Genomic DNA, 17,064 nt, shown 5'->3' on the forward strand with positions numbered 1-17,064 from the left:
CAAAGTACACAATCCACATAACAGTGAGGTAAGCCCCAATTTATTCACAATCCCAGCTTTCCCTGAAATAAAGGGATTTCATGGTAGGAGGTCTTAAGGAAAAAGTTATTTAAGTAATTAAAGAAGGCACCTTGAGAAATTCTAGTTTTCTGAATTTATTTTCACACAAGAAAATTTAATCTGCAGCTGTTGAATCTTTTTTGCCAGAATGGATGGAAGTTCCCAGTGTAAGGTGCTTCAAAACTAATGGTCATTTCAAAAGTAGTCAAGGTCTAGCACAAATGCTTTTCCACACATTGCACTTATTACAACACCATTCTACCATTCAATATGAAATCAATCTGCTGTTAGAAAGTGAACTTCTGTGTGGGGCAAAATATTTATGAAATATTATTTGAACAGAACTAAGTGCTTGATAACACAAGACATCTCAAGCAGAAGTATTGCAATAGGACTGACCAAGTATATAAATCAACAGAAAATCACCAAGTACATTAATGACCTCAAAACTACACTCTCAAAAAGTAGCTCAAATGAATCTGAAAAAAAAACATATGCCATCCAAATGAAAGTGTTGGCTTAAAAAAATATCCCAAAATGTCTAGGGTTGTAATTAAGTGAAGTACAACTTGATGACAGAGAGAAAGCCTTACATGAAGTTGTATCTCAAATGGACAGAATCACAGGATATTTTAGGCTAGATGGAACTTTGGGAGGTGACCACATGCCAAGTCAGTGTTGGCACAAGATGGGCTACAGCAAGGAGGGTGGGTTCCAGCAACTGGAGCAGCAGATGGCGTCACTCCTTGGCTGATACTCCGCTGGTGATGAGGATCTGCTAAGGCTCACCCTGCAACCTGATTGTCAGTGATTCCTGATCCATGGCTCTGAGCCCATGCAACTCACACAGTGGCTAAATCCCCTTCCCCCCCAAAACAGGATGGTTTTGTCTATGTACCCACAGAACCCTTGCATAGCTCCTGCCTGACCCACGCCCTGGGCAAATGCCACTCAACCTGGCCAAACCGCGTCTGGGAGGGTGAAGATGTTCAGCAGGGAGAGCCATCATGCTGAACTTTGCTCTGGCCCTGTTTAGGTAACTAATATACTTGCAGGGCTTTCTTGCCACTCTATCCTGTTTATTCCATGATGATCAGAAAGTTAAAGTCTCTGGGTGTGGCATCAAAACCAAGAGTAATAAGCATTTCCCTTCGATAATGATGATGTCCTTTCCAGCTTAGTGCCTGCCTCACTAAACTTGACATTTAAGTTCACCAACAGTTTCTGTATGGGATAAACATAGCAGTGGAAGTTTGACACTCCTGGGTGAAACGAAGCTATAGGATTAGAAAGAGCTGCCTCTAATTCATATCTCTAAATGGAATGCATGGCTACCTCCTTCTCTTCCCTTTCCCACAGCCCTGACAGCTACCTGTGCCTTCACAAGTCTTCCTGTCAAGGGAAATACTGAGTGTAAGCAGGAAAGCTACCAGAGCAGAGCTGCACAGCAGCTCCTTTGACACCTAGACAAGACAGAAGGAGACCATCCTGGTGAAGAAATGCTCCTCTGGTCATTTATTCTCATTTCATGGCTTTGGCTCATATCTTGTCTTCTCCTTCAGTGTGAGAGCAGGGACACCTCAACAGGACTACTTGCACCAAAAACCCCAAGCTGATTTAGAAGAAATATTGACATAAAGAAGGAGGAGAGGCAATATGAAGAATTACTTTGAAAATAACAGAAGATATATATGAAGGCCAACTAAGAAAAATGACAAGGAAACCAACTGAAAACTGACTGTCCTTAGCATAGTAAAAAGAAAAAAATATAACTGACAGAAGTGAAAAGAAAGGAAAATAAATGAAAATAAAGTTATATGAAAGTTGAATAATAAAATAGTCTTTAAATGCTGACAGGATTTCACAATGTATCAGAAAATGTATCAGAAGTCTTTTAGTCAGAAGACACTGAAATTTTTTCTTTAGAACTAAAATAAAAGACATTTTAATCTGGTAAGTTAAATTTAAAAACTTATGCAAAATATCTCGTTGACCAAGAAACAGTAGTGTTGAGGACAACCTCTGGCAACATGAAAACAAAAGCTTATCTTCTTAGGTCATCAAAACTTCTTATTTGACATGAAATTAAACATTTCCTTTGGCATTAGTTTTATAATCTTCCTTCATTCTTAACTCTGGTTAATTTTAAAATGAGTGATTGAAATGCCACATTTGGATATGCCAAAATTAAACCACTCCATGCGTGCAGAAGGATGTCCTCTAAAACTATCTAGTAATGCCAGTATAAATTTGCACATTCTTTCAGTCCATTAAAGCTTCATTTTTGACAAATTCAATTTTATTCTCAGATCTGCCACAATTATTTGCAGATTTCATTAAAGTCTAGAGAGATGTGTTTATGCACTGTCACTGAGTGGTCCACAACATCTCCAGCCACTTTTCCTGGAGGTTCTATGGATGGGAAGGGAAAGGAGCCCAGACTTGTGTATATGTCTAATATCTGAATCCAGATGATTTCAATACTTCCCTCTCCCATATTTCTACTCCTTGGATCACTTTTCCATGGTTTATATATGTGAGCTGATAATTGTGCAGCAGATTCCCTTGACAACATAGAAATTTGCCCAACTTTCTGAAAAATGCAGAAGTTTTTCTTGGGAATGGCAGGGGAGTGAGGGGTGGGCTCTATGGAGGAAAGACCTCAATCTATTTATTAGTTCTACGGGTCTGAAATTCAAATTTATACCAAAAAATCTTTTTAATAAATACTGAGAAATTTATTCTCTTTCATTCTGTTTCTCAGTTCTATTGGAATCTAAACTACAACTGACTTGCAGGGTCATTTTCATTATTCTTAAGTAAAGACTGGTGGTGTAGCTGTACTTCGTGGAATAACCCAAATTTGAAATAGTTTCGAAGCAACAGCTTTTGGGTTTTTTTCCTTATGCAGATAATTTTAATAATTTCTTTCTGCACATAAGGTGAATGCAGAAACACCCACAGATATTCTTTACATAATTATACCTTAAAAAAAGATTAAAGTTTTAAACACAGCGTGGTTGAACTGCATCTTGCAAATGCTACTGAAACCCTCATTAATATGTCTTGTGCATAGGTATGTTATCTTTAATTATATGACCATACTTTTCAGAGGGCAACAGCTCATCAGTGCACCAAACAAAAAAGAATTTATTAAATGAGCAGCTGCTCTGTCTGTGAGGGCTTTTTTTTCTCTCTGACTGTTCAGTGTCTGGTGCCGTACTATCAGCACATTGTCCAAATTCAGAATTAATTTCCTCCCAGTATTTCCATGCCACTATAGCAATTTAGCAGCTGACAGGCCTTAATGAATGTATTTTTCCAATACTCTTCTGAGTTGAAAGGACAAAAAATGACACTGAGAGAGATTAAGGTCAAAACTATATACTGATTTAGGGGCAACCTGAGTTTTTAAGTACTCACCATTAAATAGCACTTTGAATGTTCAGAGTGCTACTTTTCTTGTCTGCAATTGCAAGAGCAAATGTTCAACACTTACATGAATCAGACTGTAGGACTTCCATTCTGCACAAAGAAAATTACAATACAGCACAAGAATGCTTGCGAAGAGTTTGACTGAAATGATTTCTGAACTTTACAGAAGCATTTGTGGCAGAATTAGAAAGAGAATTTAGTTCTTCAGACCAGAAATCAATTATGTTTCCCCATAATAATTTTTACCTCTTTCCTTTTTTAGTTACCAGCCTTTGGAAAATGAGTAGAGAATTTATAGTGACGTAATTCACTATATTAGTATGACACATTCCATGGATGAGCCTTTTCATATATTAGGACAGCACCCTACTTATGATTACCCTAGAAATATGGAAATAATTATAATAATAATAATAATCACGAATGGACCAAATAAGATTTGCACAGGTCACCGTACCTTGGTCTTAATAAAATTACAAGTTTTCAAATAATAGCTTTTTGGCATGTAGCTTCTCACCTTCTAGAGAGGACATCTAAAGAAACAAAAATGTGACCTTTCTGCCTCACTGAGTCACAGCCAGCAGAGCTGGGCCGTGTTGATGGACCCTTCGCCTGGATCCCAGTGCAGCACAGGATGAAGATCACGCTCATTCAACAGCAGAGGAAGGATATAAGTAACACCCACTAACTTGTAAGTAGTGACTCTATAAGTCTTTTTTTCTACTCCATTTTAGGAGACATAAAAGCTCTTAAACACACACAGGCTGCTGCCACTGGAAGCCCCTGCTCTGTCCTCCCGCAGATATTCTTTGTCTACTGCTCTCATTTGGCCCATCCAGCCCCACTTGTTCCATTCTTACACCTTCACCTTTGGGCTTTTCCTTCCAACCCCATCTGCTTGTCTAGAAAGGACAAACTTCCTTCCTTCCTCTGGTGCCTGGCTTGACTCTGCCTGGCTACCAAATGAGAAATGCCATGCAAGCCCATGTAATAAATGCCATATTAATTTGTGCCAGAATTTCACTTCTGAAATGAGAGAAAATATTATTCTCCAACTAATATTTTGAAGACTACTTAAATGAGCACAGAAATCTAGTTTCTGCAAAGAAAAATACAGATGATAAAATTTCTCTCCTTCAATTTTGAAGGAAAAATATTTACAGTGAAATTTCCATTTTGCAGAAATACTGATTTTTAAAAGATTGGACAGAAATATATTCAAACACCAAAACTTCTCTTTTCATGCAATATACATTTACAAACAAAAAAGCATGTATACAACAAAAATATAATTAGCAAAAAGAATAAAAAACACATCCATAGGTACTGTTCTGCCATGTTAAGCAGGAGAAGAAATTGCTGGGATCTCTACCAGCAGTCAAACTGCCCTGCAGTCTCAATGTGATGTAAGTAACATCAACAGACCCACAGAAATCTTATGGTCTGCACCCCCTATATAGGAGCATTCAGTAAGGCATAGGCAGAGCATCACTCAGCAGACTCTGTATCTACACCTGCCCCACAGGAACTTGTTTTAACTTGCCCTTACAACATTTCCAATAATTAAACCTCTGTGTGAATTATTTGCTGCTTCACTACCTCACAGCCAGCCCAAGTCCTCTGCAGGAAATTGAGCATTTCCAGTTAGCCTGGAGAACAACTCAGATGCTGCTCTCTTGGTATACATTTTCCCTTCCCTTTCCTGCTATGGCTCCCCTCTGCCTCCATACTTTCTTTCAGTCTCCTTTCTAATTCTGCTGCTCTCATAAGGACTTTCCTTGTTCCTTTGTAAGCATAGCAATCTGAAAGAGGCTTTGCCTCTCTCTTAAAATAGCATATTGGCCTGTTTATGTGTTTTTCTGTTCACAAAATAAAACTTGCCTTTTCTGCAAAAGATTATTCTGTTGACTTGTATTTCACTTATGATCTTCTCTTCCACTTAGACTATTTTTTTTCTGATGTCATTTTCTCTATTTAGTGATTCTCCAGTTATTGTACTTGTTCATTAGTTTTCTCTTTCCCAAAGACTGGATACTGCACTGATCCTTAGAATTTGAGAAACATTTAATGTTTCAGATTCTATTGTGGTAAGCAGCACTAGAAAAATGTTCTCTTACATACTCACATTTCAAGTGACCCATTTGCAGATCTCAGCTGCCAATAACAACAGGCAGATAACTTCTTATTTTATTTACAAATTTATGGTAGTGTCTCATCTTTGGAGTAAAATCTCTGCACATTATTGGGTTTGCGTATCTTTTGAATCCCTGCTTGTTGGAGGATCTCTCTACTCTTTAAGGAAAAACACCAGTGGAAAAAATATTTTGATCCAACCCCCCAGGATATGAAATAATGACCAGACAAATTGTTTAGGGTTTTTCTGCCCTGCCCACTTCTACCTCCTTCCAAGTGCAGTTTCGCCTGGGCACTATCTGTCCCTGACACCATCTCTCTGTCCCAGAGACTCTGCTGCATGAAGAGTCATGTAATCTGAGGAACCTCATTCTGCTGTCTAAAAGCATGCCAAATTCAATGAAAAAGCTGCTGACAAAATGTCCCTGGGCACCACATAATATATGATTTCCTGGCATCAATACCAAACTGATGTGTGGCTCTGTGGCTCTGGGGACAGGAGCAACAGGAGCCTGAATGTGGCAATCAGCTGTGCCCACAACTGTGCCAAAGTGGAGTGCTCAGCAGGCAACCACCCTGGAACCGTGGACTTAGGATATCTCACTTAAGTGTAAACAATCTGAAGAATAAAATACTTGAAACGCTGGAAGCATGAATAAACCAAGAGGGCAGCTTCAGCTAACAATCTCATGAACATCCTGTGCAGCTTTCACGCTTTTAGAAATTCCTATTCAGCCTTGCATACATTAAAGTTATTCTAACCCTCAAAGATTCAGCTGAAAATTGTACCCCTGAATTTCTAATGAGTCTTAGAATTACAATACGGCTTTTGTGAAAAGGCTGAAGTTTATCCTTTCATAACACACCCACAAGAAGTCTTTTCTCCAGATTTCACCATTCCTAGTAAACTTTTTTCAAAATTACCCAGACACTAGACTACCTTTTTTTTTTTTTAATGTTCAGATAAACTAGCACAATCCAACCATCTGAAAGGAAAAGGGTAAGTGAACTCAATAGATTGGAAAAAGGATTTTCAGGAAGTGCTGTCAGATTCTTACACTTACCTCCAAACTATTTCAAAGGTAAATGCCAGCAAAAACACACGAATCAGTCATAAATCTTTCTTTACTGTGCCTTTATAGGACTTCTAAGTGCTCATGTGATCCTTTTATTCTTGTGCAAGGCCTCTTTCCAAATATTTCAGATGCACACATTAAGTTTAACCGCTTATCCAAAGGTTCATTAAATTCCTTGGAAAATTTTTCAATGGCTAACATTAAACAAGACATTTTTAATGAAAAATACTTGAAATATTTAAATGTCCTCATTTACATTGCACCCCCCAGAAAAAGTTAATTAGGAACACTGATTGCAGAATGCAACATTATAATTTAGATACCATTGTTTCAAAAATTCCAACCTAAACAAATCTAACATTTCAAATTACATTTCTTTAGAATGAAGTATTCAAATGTAATTGAATTTCAAAATGCTGCATTTCAAAATGAACTTTTGAAACAAAACACTGATACAGCCCCGTGTGGTCACAACAAAGAAATCTGAGGGCTCTAGGCCACAGGAAAATAAACCTTGGTGAAATAAAAGACTACTTAAAGTAGTGCTTTGAAGTTCATCAAAGTGCATGCAGACCTCTTGAACCAGCTAGAGAAGAGACAGAAACATTTTCTCAAACAGATTACCACCAGGCCATCTACAAGCAAATCTGTGCCAGCTGCTTGCAAGAATACACAAAGGAAAGACTAGGTAGAGGTGCCAAACTCAAAAACACAATGGGCAGCAGAGAAGGAATGAGGCACTTGGGAAAATCTGACACCTGCTTGTAAAAATGCCTGAGTACTTGCCCCAGAAAATGTTTATCTGCAGCTCCTTGGTTTTGTCCCAAAACAGTAATCTCTAGGAATAGAAGCTCTGCAGTCCCTTGGACTAACAGTGCACAGTTTAGGGCCCAGTGAAAGAAAAAGCAGTTCCTAAACACACAGCTCCATTTGAAATTAAGCCAATTTCATCAAACTAAACTAATAAATACGTAAAATTGTGGGGAAGTTTATTCTGGGAGTTATTGAAAAAACCCTGGAGAACACAGTCATCAGCCACAGACAGCATGGCTTCATGAGAGGACAGAGTCCCACTTGTGAAACTTAATCTCCTTTTATGATAAGGCAAACCACCTAGCTGATCAAGGGAAGCCAGTTGAGTAGTTTGATTTTAGTAAAGCTTTAGATACTGCCTCTCACAGGATCCTTCCAGAAACAATGTCCAGCTAATGGCTGGATAAACACATCATGTGATGGGTGAGCAACTGACTCACGGGTCAAGCACAAAGGGTTACAGTGAATGGGGAGCCATCAAACTGGTCACCTGTCACCAGCAGGGTGCTGCAGGGCTCCTTCAGAGAGCCCTAAAAAAATGGAGGGCTGGGCAATCGCCAACCATAAGAATATCAACAAGGGAAAATTCCAGATTCTGCACCTGGATGGGGCAACCCTGGCGGAAGGTACAGTCTGGGGAATGAGAGGCTGGAGAGCAGTGCCATGGAAAGGGACCTGGGGGTCCTGGTGGATGGCAAGTTGATCATGAGTCAGCAGTGCTCTGGCAGCCAGGAGAGCCAACTGTGTCTTGGGGGGCATCAGGCACAGCATGGCCAGCTGGGCAAGGGAGGAGATTGTCCTGCTCTGCTCTGCTCTGCTCTGCTCTGCTCTGGGGCAGCCTCACCTCCAGTGCTGGGGGCAGTTTGGGTGCCACAATGTAAGAAAGACATTAGGCTCTTAGAGAGTGTCCAAAGGAGGGTGACCAAGATGGTGAAAGGCCTGGAGGGGAAGCCATATGAGGAGTGGCTGAGGTCATTTAGTCTGCTCATCCTGGAGGAGATGGAGGGGAGACCCCACTGCAGTTACAGCTTCTTTGTGAGGGGAAGAGGAGGGGCAGACACTGATCTCTTCTCTGTAGTGACCAGTGACAGGACCCGAGGCAATGGCCTCAAGTTGTGTCAGGGGAGGTTTAGTCTGGATTTTGGGAAAAGACTCTTTTAATAAAAGATTCTTGACCCAGAGGATGGCTTAGCACTGGAACAGGCTCCCCAGGGCAGTGGTCACATCACCAAGCCTGACAGAGTTCAAGAAGGATTTGGACAATGCTCTCAGGCACATGGTGTGACTCTTGGGGTTGTCTTGTGCAGGGCTGGGAGTTCAATGATCCTCGTGGGCTACTTCCAACCCAGGATACTCTATTATTCTATGATTCTACTAGTACACATACAAGGAATATGCCTCCCAAAAACTCGAATATTACTTGATAGTCATATGCCTGACAGTATAACAAGGGTAACCGATGGGAAAAAAGCCCATGGCAAATCAAAGGACAGGTGAAAACAGCATGACAGACAGCAAAGAAACAGTCAGTCCGAAAATACATCATGCTCTCCAGTCACTGCATACAAGGACTGCATTTTACCTGCAGGGATGGGCTGCAAAAATGGTCACAGTACTTAAAGGCTGTCAGGGTAAGAGAATGCCTGTGCTCCACAGCTTCTTTTTATATATTTATATATATGTATGTATGTATGTATATATATACGATGTATGTATGTATGTATGTATGTATGTATATATTTATGTCTCTTCCTCTGTTAATAAAAATTATTGACATTATGCAAAGTTTCAGTCTTGGACAGCCTGGACCCCAGTAGGGGAAATGCAGACCTTACAGCAGCATGCTTTAGTTTGTCCTTTCAGTCGAAGTGGAGGCAAGATGGATGCACAGAAATAAGATACCTCACCAAAGCAGGGTAGTTTGTGAGGAAATAGTGATCCAGCTGAGGTATTTAACTTATACTTGTCCACTGGAAAAGTATGAATTCAACTTTGCACACCAAATAATTCTGTGAAAAATAATGAGCAGGAAACCACAAGACAAGCAAGCTAGAGTTTGACACACAGTAGTGGAGTCTGTCAATACCATGTAGTCTAGTTCTTAGGTGTGTCCTAGCTTTTTAAGGCCAGAACCTGTCAACACACAGTGGCATAAAATTATCAATTACATATGTCATAAAGGTTCTTCAGAAACTGAAAATTACATATGCTAGAAATATCATACAATCATAGAATGGTTTGGGTTGGAAGGGAACTCAAAAATCATCTATTTGCAACCCTCCATCCATAGAAAGGGACACCTTCCACTAGCAAAGCTGCTCAGAGCCCTTTCCAGCCTGGTCTTCACCATCTCCAGAGATGGGGAGTTCAGAACCATGTAAGAAATAGAATCTGAACAGTTTGTTATATAAAGGCTACAATTCGAGACACCCCACCTAACTGATTTTCAAAATTATTTTAATTTCTTAGACTCTACAGCTCTTCTTTTAAACAAGGACAGCCATAAACATTCAGCATCTCTCTAAGGAACTCTTGAACATCACCTCTGAAAATTTAGTGTTACAGGCTACAAAGGTTGTAATTTTTCTTTATGTTCAAAGTGTGGAAATTGTAAACTTCTGCCAGACAGGCAGTCTAGCTCTCCTTTCATTTCTGCACATAGATGTTTAAGCCCAGAATAGCAAATTAATGCTGTTCAACATGCAGTCACAAGACTTGAGAAAGGGGAGGAGGCAGGAAAATGTGGAGTGAAGTAGGAAGGATCCCAACTCTGTGGCCACTCTGGTTTACTAACCCAGGCTCAAGAATTGTGACCAGAAATGTGACAGGGGAAAAAAACCTCCTTTAGTGGCAGCTTTCAAGTGATCAGACTAATGGTTACATTACAACAGAATGAAGTATTGAAAAAGCAGATTGAAAAACTGGACCCTGTTCTTTTCCTCATTCCTCTCTACCTTCTCTTTCCTGTTTGTAGAATGCAAATATTTCTTCCTGTGCAGGTATTCCAGTCATCAATACTAACCAAGTAGTAAACAGAAAGTTTTACATACCCAAATTCTCTAAATTATCCCAAAGTAGTTATTTATTCAAATAATTTCCACAAATTGATTTGCATATGCTGACTATGCAATCAAGAGAAAGCAAAGAAAATGTGGCTTCTGAAAGGTAGGAAATTGGCTACATTCATGTAGCCAATTGCACATAATATATCTTTGCAACACTGCTTGTTGCTATATTTTTGGGGTAACTTATGCAACAATGTGTGAGAAATTAGGTCTGTGAGACATACATGCACTTGCCTCTTGTGTTGGTGATTTTTTTTTTTCAATACATTAAAGAGTTGTATTTCATTTTGGCAAATCCATATCATCTATTTGTGGCATTTCTTATTCCTCACAGCAATAGAGAATAAGTTTCAGTTCTTCAGAGGTGACACAGTATAACACCTCATTATTCTTCTCACTTTTTATTGTTGGTAGACAGTAATTGCTCCCTGCCCTTTAAATTACAAAGGAAGGAAAAAGACTATTAGCCAGACAAATTAATGCAGAATTACATGTACAGTATTATGGACACAACAGCCACACTTCCATCATGGTGTTTAAAAATATATCACCTGTTCATTTGGTAGACACTTAACACTAGTCTACCAGACAGCAGGGACTCCTGCTGAATATTCATTTTGGAGCTATGCATGCCTCTTATAAATGAAGGGGAAGAAATCCACCCGGGTTTGAACTTCTGTTTTTTGCATAATACTCTTTAATGGCTAACTACTGCAGAAAAACTATCTATTTACTCATTTCTAGTCAAAATATTCATTGTTGCACACAGCTGAATGTTGGAAGTGGATGTTGCACTGGACTTAATAGAGCAAACCTATTAACCTGCCATGGTGCATTCCAGGCCTGGACAGGAAAGCAGCAGCTCAGTGGAGCTGAAGCTGACAGCTAACAGCAGCACATCCCTCTTCACCTCTGATCTGGGAACACCAACAGGATCTGATCACAGCCCCACAGCCCCTCATGGCACTAGACATGGAGCCAGGAGCTGTGACAACCAAGACCAAAGCCACTTAACAAATTCTGCATTTCCTCACACCTAAATAGTCTGAAGAGCTTCCAACACAATGTTTCAGACCTTAGTCTTCCAGAAAATGACTTGAATGAGCATCAAGCTGGAAGAAAACACCAGGCTCTCATCTAGGCTTACTGCGGTATAAATATGACGAAAATTAATGCGTGATTTTCAAATAGCCAATGTATATGTATATGTATAGTCAAAAATACATCTGTATAAGATGAAGTGCTGGGTCCTGCACTTGGGTCACAATAGCCCCATGCATCGCTGCAGGCTTGGGGCAGAGAGGCCTGAGAGCTGCTCAGCAGGCAGGGACTTGGGGGTGCTGGTTGACAGCTACTGTAATGAGCCAGCGTGTGCCCAAGGAGGCCAATGGCAACCTGGCCTGTATCAGGGATAGTCTGGCCAGCAGGAACAGGGCAGTGGTCATTCCCCTGTCCTCAGCACTGGTGAGGATTAGGTGCAACTCTAATCCTGTGTCTGGTTCTGTGCCACTCACTTCAAAAATGACACTGAGGTGCTGGAGCAAGTCCAGGGAAGGGCATAAGTCTCATGAGGATCAGCTGAGGAAACTGGGGTTATTTAGTCTAAGAAGCCTCTCTACAGCTACCTGAAAGGGGGTTGAAGTCGAGGTCAGTCTCTCCTGCATGTCTCAAGTGAAAGGATAAGCAGAAGTGACCTTAAATTGTTTCAGGGGAGGTTCCAATAAGACATTAAAAAAATATATATAACTGAAAAAGTGGTTAGGCATTGGAATAAGTTGCTCAAGGAGGTGGTGGAGCCACTGTCTCAAGTGATCAAGAAGCATCTGGATGTGGCACTTGGGGATATGGTGTTGGGGTGATTATCATGGTGCTGGGGGTTGATGGATGGACTAGATGATCTTGAAGGTCTCTTCCAACCTCGATCATTCTGTGATTCTGTGATATCAAGAGTGTTCTATAAGACAAACAGGAAGATCTTTCAATTATTGCCCATAAGCCTCTGTTCTTTGATTTACTTCTGGTTTGCTTTTAATTTTGTTCTAATTAATAAAAATATTTTGAAACATCAGTAAGTTTGAAAATCGTACTGTCATTCTTCATTAGTTCCATCCAGCACCGTAGTCATTTAATTTTACATACATATTTATGTGGATTTACAGATCACAAAGTTAAATAATTCTAACCAACACCTGTCTATTGCCAAATCCAGAATCCAAAACCATCTTCAATCAGGTCATGTTAAAAGTATAATACCTAAAATGGAAAGATAAGTCAACAGTGCAGAGATTCTGAATGAAGATGTCTTAACTGTTTCTTCATTCTCCAGCCTCAGCACCACTCCACAAATCCTAGTGGGAATTGCCAAATGAGATATATTCTTGATTCCTGTTTTCACTTGCTGATAGCCCTGATAACCTTGCTGGAGAACCCTCTGCATTCCTACCCAAGAGCTCAGGTCCCTTCCAGCTGCACACTCTGGAGCACACATCCCACAAGAATGGAACGACGGTGCAAATGTGCACACAGCAGCAGGCTGGGAAAGGTTGCTTAGTTGAACTTTTTTAATGCATGAATTAACCAAAACATGCAAGTAGGTTTTGGTTTATTAAATTGGATTCATATTCAAAGCACCTTCTAATAAATTATTTGGATTCTTTTTTGTCTAGAGAGGCAGCAGATATTTTTCTGAACTTGTTAGACAGAGTTCACCTAAAGCCTTTGATATATGTGTGCAAATGCAAAAGGCAAAAGATCATATTCAGAGACAAGAAATTGAACTGTCTCGAGCTTTTTCCTAAGACCTTAAGCAATTGTAATTATTTTGAAATAAAAAGCAAAAAATTTAAAATGGCAATTTCAAGTTTAGCAGCAAGATTCCTAACACAGTATTTACTTCTGCTTTAAAATTCATCAATTCCCCTCAAAAATACTCTGTAACGACAAGGTAGCCTTGCTAAAATAATGAATCACAGTAGTTTAACCTTTTTGTTATGAATGCTCTCATCATCACAAATTCATTTGGTAAAAAATACACTTGAAATGGGCTTATAGATTATATCTATGCAAAATCATATTTAATAGTAATTAGTGGAGTCATAATTCCATTCAGTATTAGAACTCAGATAACAAGATGAGGATTAATATTATCTAAGTATCTGAATCAGTACTGAATTTCAAACCTATCTCAGGACCTCTGATTGCAAGGACAAATTAATTTTTTACTACCTCTTGTATATATTGTTCCTTTTACAGAGCAGCTGTGCACATGTCTAATGGTAGAAAGAGCACCTCACATCTTCAGAACATCCAAGGATTAAATAGAAAACGACAATAGCTTGAAAATTCTGAATGACAAAATGCAAATCCAAAGAACAAAAGTAGCTTTTCAATTAATTTTTCATCACGACAATTTTAGTGTAGAGCCTAACGCAGACAAAAAAACAAAACTAAACTACACAGCTGGACAGCATGCACCAATCATTTCCCAGTTGCAGAAATACCAGTTCTAACCATTTCTGTAGTGATTCTGAAGTAATGATTCATTGTATGCAGTAAATGAAACATCCATTCCATTCCCTGACTATGCCAGGATGACTGAGGTTTACAATAAAGCTAGTGATTTCAGAGTTATTAAGCACTGAAATACTTTACTACATTTCCATTAGATACATGTTTCTTTTTTTATTTCTACTTAGCCTATTTTTGTTGGACTAACTTATGTCTGGCAGGACACTTTTCAAGGAGTCTCAGTTCTCACAAAAACAGCCTTTAGGATCTCTCACACTTAGAGAGAGAATGTTGCAATGAAAACTCTGGCTTAGAATCTGGGATTCAGGACTGTCCACAGGCCAGAAATCTTGTCCTTTTAAAAAAAAATTTGTGCCCTGATGTCTTCAGAAAAAGATCAAGTAGTTGGCAGACACATAACCGAGGAATTTCTCTGGGACAAGAACTTCCCCAAGTAATCTGGTAGCAAATTGACCCTATCAAAGAACACCTTCAGACTTCAACCATTTTAGGCTGCTACATTACATTAACATGGCTCTCATCAGAATTCATAAAATTGTGGTCTTGGAGACCTGTTCTCACTTATTTCTTACCATAGCTCCCATGTAATAAACAAGACTAATAATATTGTTCTTCTCCTCTGGTTTTTAGTTCTGGAACAACCTGGAAGGACTGTGCAGAATGGGGCCAGTCTCTTAGGCAATGCAGCTCTCAGATTGCTTGTCATTTCCAGGCAGATCCACATTTGTTGACAATAAAGTGAATTAGAGAGAGAGGAAACAAGGCATTTATGAGTCAGAAAATGGGTCATACATGAAAACAGATTGAAGCTATTAATACCTAAAGTTGCCATTTAAAAAACTATTAAAAAGCTGGTGCTGGCCATACAATGACATTTTAGTTCTTCTTGAAAAGGCAGTCTTTGGCCGAAGTAATATTATTAAATGGTTTTGAAAAAAAAAAAGGGAGGGGGGGAGGGGACAGTACAGACAGCATTTAATATTTGCTTATGTACTGGTTTTTGTACCAAAAATGTATCCCTTTAAAGAATACCATGAACTGAAGGTCTTACACGAGAGTTCTTGTCAAAAGCAAATTAACTCCTTGATTCTGTGCAGTCATCCCTTATCTACCTATAGAATAAATAAATACAAGGTAGCTGAACATACAATTCCATATAAGGACTGAAGTGGAAATATATTGATGTTCTATTCTTTCTGAGAAATATGCTGGGTATGTGTGTTTAGCAAGCCTGTAAACAATTTTTGTTCCATTTCAGATACTGTATTTAGTAACACCACTGCTAGTTTCCAAACCCATACTCACTGACTGAGCACCTACTCAATATTTTAGTTCTTTTCATCCTTACCCAAATGTAGCCTCATGTCTTCTTCCTTATTCAAGCCTGCTCTGGAAACAGTCCTGTCGATTTTTCACATGTGACTTTAAGTTCATTATTACAGATGGGCACTTTTTGTAAATGTTTAATCACAGGGGTCCTGTATGGTAAAACAGCAGTGACTTCATTTCACATGTTAGGACGTTAGGCAGGGAGAGATCTCTGCACACAAATTTGGTTCTGGCATGTTTCAGCTTGAGGAAGGCTACTGTTGTGATCTTACTGAGGTAACTTTATTTTATTTTCTCTATGCACATGAGAAATACCAAGGCTTTAAGGAATTTAAATAATCAAAATTCAATAGGGCTTTGTGAGTGGCAGTTGTTGCAGGAATGATGGATGCTTATGTTTACAGCACCAACTTCAGCCACTTGGGTTTTTGATCAAACCAAAAACAGGGCTAATCCATAGCTTTCTGGGTAAATCTATAATAGACAGTAAAAAAAATGCAAGAATTGCACATATCTATTGGGAGGAAGATTGTTCTACATGGGGTCAGCTCCATACTCCCTGTTTCTCCCTGTGAGCCTTTTTATTTCTCCATGCTTTGCTAACACGCACTTGCTCTGTTTCAGCTGTGATTATAGTCCATCCCCAGACCAAGTCACATTGCCTGAGAACTTTTAAATTCCACTATTTATCTCCAGTTCAGACTTTTGGAGGTTCTCCATCTTATTTTTGCAGTTCATCCCAAACTATTCCAGGAAAATATACATCATCTATTTTCTACTGCTAGAGCATTCCCTCTTCCTCCATGTTCTGTCTCACAGCTCACTACAGCCTGTTACAGCATCTCACCAGAGATTCAAAGTTTCTACCTCACCAGACCCATCAGATTTCTTCACTGGCCCCACTCTGTTCTTCATTGAGACCACCTTTATTTTCTCTTCAGCCCATCTTCCCATACTGCAAGTTCAGTTTTTTATTGCTTTTTGCTGATGTGACTTTTGCTAAACACAGAAGAAGAGAGGCACTAAAGGCACAACAGACCATTTTTCTCAATCCCAGTGAAGTATGACATGGGCTGCACAGATGAACTACAAGGTGGATGGAAAATGACTGGACAGCTGGTCTCAACAGATTTTTATCAGCAGTTGAAGTTTGGCAAGCTTGCAGTAGTATTCATGGGCAATCAATAGTGTGGTGAATATTTCACTAACAATAGAGATGAAGAGAGAAACTGCACCCCAGCAAGTTAATGACAGATACCAAGCAGGGGCACAGAGAGCATGCAGAGTGGTGGATATGCTGCAGAGCAAAGCTCCCAGTAAGGTGGACCCAAGCAGGCTGAAGAAATGGCTCAGCAGGGATCTCATGAACTTCGGCACTGGAAGATGCAGAGCAATGCACCTGGAATATAATAACCCCCTGTAAAACATACAGCAGGGGCTAGGCTGTACCAATATGAACATCTACAGGAGGCTGAGAGCAGAGATGGTTCTCCTCTCCTTGGCAGTTGCAAAACTACTTCCAGTTTGGGGCTTCCAAGCTGAAGCCAGCCTTTGACAAACTGGAGCAAGTCCAGGGACAGCCACTAAGATGCAGGGGGAACAAATGGGTATGAGGAGATGCTGAG

General features: G+C 39.6%; 1 protein-coding gene across 1 annotated transcript in view; it reads right to left on the bottom strand.

Annotated features, from left to right (window-relative positions):
• The window catches only part of ESR1 (estrogen receptor 1), a 160,027-nt gene that overhangs the window by 80,274 nt on the left and 62,689 nt on the right, over positions 1–17,064 (bottom strand). The gene's annotated exons all lie outside the window — the stretch shown is intronic.

This window comes from Lichenostomus cassidix, chromosome 3, assembly GCF_008360975.1.
Source record: "Lichenostomus cassidix isolate B80296 chromosome 3, HeHo_3.0, whole genome shotgun sequence".
Classification (NCBI taxonomy): domain Eukaryota; kingdom Metazoa; phylum Chordata; class Aves; order Passeriformes; family Meliphagidae; genus Lichenostomus; species Lichenostomus cassidix.